This window comes from Hermetia illucens, chromosome 1 (genome assembly GCF_905115235.1).
Source record: "Hermetia illucens chromosome 1, iHerIll2.2.curated.20191125, whole genome shotgun sequence".
NCBI classification, from domain to species: Eukaryota; Metazoa; Arthropoda; class Insecta; order Diptera; family Stratiomyidae; genus Hermetia; species Hermetia illucens.
Genome location: NC_051849.1, coordinates 39,183,172 through 39,186,083, shown reverse-complemented (window position 1 = coordinate 39,186,083; position 2,912 = coordinate 39,183,172).

Sequence of the window (2,912 nt, the reverse complement as noted above, 5' to 3'; positions counted from 1 at the left end):
AGCTGCATACATCACTTCATTAGCTACATAGTGCTCATAGTTTGACGAAGCAGTCCTATTAAGCCACGTGCAAGCACGCAGACATTTCCTTTCAAAGATCCTTGTTTTTTCCATTTGGCTAGCACTCAAATTAAACCAGATAGGACACCCATAGGTGGGCACCGGTTTAACCAAAGTAAGATAGCAAATAACCTTAGCCTTCCGGCTAAGATGTGGAGCATAAAAGAGTCTTCAAAAAGGCATGAATGCCTTGCGAGCGCGACTTTAACGTGCTCGTTAAATTGGAGACGCTCGTCAAGGCACACCCCCAGGTATCTAACGCCCTTTTTATGAGGAATGCGCTCAGAACTTTTCTCGTTCGCGACCAATCCAATTTCGTTTCAAGTTCCTACTGGTGTACGCCAAGGAATTTCGAAACATAATCATTTCACAGTTTTGCGCATTGATTTTCATCCGAATTGAACTGAAGTTCATCTTTCACCTCAGTTACCTTTTTTTGTGCCGTGTAAGCTATCAGATCGTTAGCAAAAGCAACGACCTTTTAAGAGATTTTTTAAACTTAAACGAGTTGAGTAATTTGCCGGCAAATGCTGCGAAAAGTGTAGGCGCAGTCATTGCCCCTTGCTGTAATCCATTCAGAACATGAAATTCTCTACTAGTAGTGAGATTTCCGTCCGTATTGACAAAGCACTTGTCATACAGCGTACTACACATCATCGCTACGAGGTGGCTGGGAAACTCGTTCTTCAGGAGTCTGAAAATCAATCCATCCAACCAGACGGTATCAAAGGCCTTCTCCATGTCTATAAGGCAAGCGCCTACGCACTCACCATTGTTAATCTGCCAGCAAATATCAGACGTTACCTTCGTTATTGCATGTATTGTCGAATGTCCAGATCGAAATCTGAATTGCGCATTCGAAAATAATTCCAAACCCTCAAACACCTTCCTGATGTTAGGCAGCAAACTGATTGGGCGATAGCTCTTAGTACTTGATGAATCTTTCCCTCTCTTTAAGATTGTCCATTGTCCTGGAAAGAAAGAATTGTTCAATAAATTATTGAACAAGATGAAATAATTACGAATGGCAATGCCTGGTAAATACCTGAGAACCACGTTGGGAATGCCATCCATATCGGATGATCTCTTATTGTTTACCCTTCTAAATATGATGGTTAATTCCCCACATGAGACAAAGTAATCAAGCAGATTATCACTCGGTATAAGATCAGCTAGCAATGCAGAGCTAAACTGGAGAACTGTAGTGCCGTTCAGGCTATATTTGAAATTATGGACATTTCGTTCTACAATTTCCGAAAGCAGCGTTGGCTTTAAGTCCGTTCTGGACCGATGTACCGATTCGAAATGTTCCCCTATAAGTTCGAGTTTCAGAGCATCATCCATCACGATGTAATTATCTTGCGCATCAGCAGTTACACTATTGGTGTCTATACCTGAGTCAATAAGGTGTATCTCGCTGTCACCGACTTTAATTCTCGGCACAGTTACTCGTGACTTCTTCCGAAATAACATATTTATCTTTGTAAACATGAAATATGAATCTCTTGGTGAAAAACCCTTTAATTTCCCCCGCCATTGGGAGTTCTCCTCATTTATGTAATATTGGTGGATAAGATCCCGCGCGATCTTAAGAAGTGATTTGAACTCAACCAATATGGGATGATGATAGTCCCCATATCTCCGATAGATTTTGTTGGCGCGAGTGAGCAGAAGGCTTTTCACTTTTTTCAACCGTTTTATGGCTGCAGTTTCATATCCTTCCATATTATTCATCATCATCAACGGCGCAACAACCGGAATCCGGTCTAGGCCTGCCTTAATAAGGAACTCCACACATCCCGGTTTTGCGCCGAGGTCCACCAATTCGATATCCCTAAAAGCTGTCTGGCGTCCTGGCCTACGCCATCGCTCCATCTTAGGCAGGGTCTGCCTCGTCTTCTTTTTCTACCATAGATATTGCCCTTATAGACTTTCCGGGTGGGATCATCTTCATCCATACGGATTAAGTGACCCGCCCACCGTAACCTATTGAGCCGGATTTTATCCACAACCGGACGGTCATGGTATCGCTCATAGATTTCGTCATTGTGTAGGCTACGGAATCGTCCATCCTCATGTAGGGGGCCAAAAATTCTTCAGAGGATTCTTCTCTCGAACGCGGCCAAGAGTTCGCAATTCTTCTTGCTAAGAACCCAACTCTCCGAGGAATACATGAGGACTGGCAAGATCATTGTCTCGTACAGTAAGAGCTTTGACCCTATGGTGAGACGTTTCGAGCGGAACAGTTTTTGTAAGCTGAAAGAGGTTCTGTTGGTTGCCAACAACCATGCGCTGATTTCATCATCGTAGTTGTTATCGGTTGTGATTTTCGACCCTAGATAGGAGAAATTGTCAACGGTCTCAAAGTTGTATTCTCCTATCCTTATTCTTCTTCGTGTTTGTGTTTGACCAGCGCGGTTTGATGTTGTTGGTTGGTTCGTCTTCGGTGCTGACGTTGCCACCATATATTTTGTCTTGCCTTCATTGATGTGCAGCCAAGATCTCGCGCCAATCAGCGCCTGCTCGATCTGGATGAAGGCAGTTTGTACGTCTCGGTGGTTCTTCCCATGATGTCGATATCGGCAGCATAGGCCAGTAGTTGGGTGGATTTGAAGAGGATCGTACCTCTTGCATTCACCTCAGCATCACGGATCACTTTCTCCAGGGCCAGGTTAAAGAGGACGCATGATAGCGCATCCCCTTGTCGTAGACCGTTGTTGATGTCGAATGGTCTTGAGAGTGATCCTGCTGCTTTTATCTGGCCTCGCACATTGGTCAGGGTCAGCCTAGTCAGTCTTACCAATTTCGTCGGGATACCGAATTCCCCCATGGCCGTGTACAGTTTTACCCTG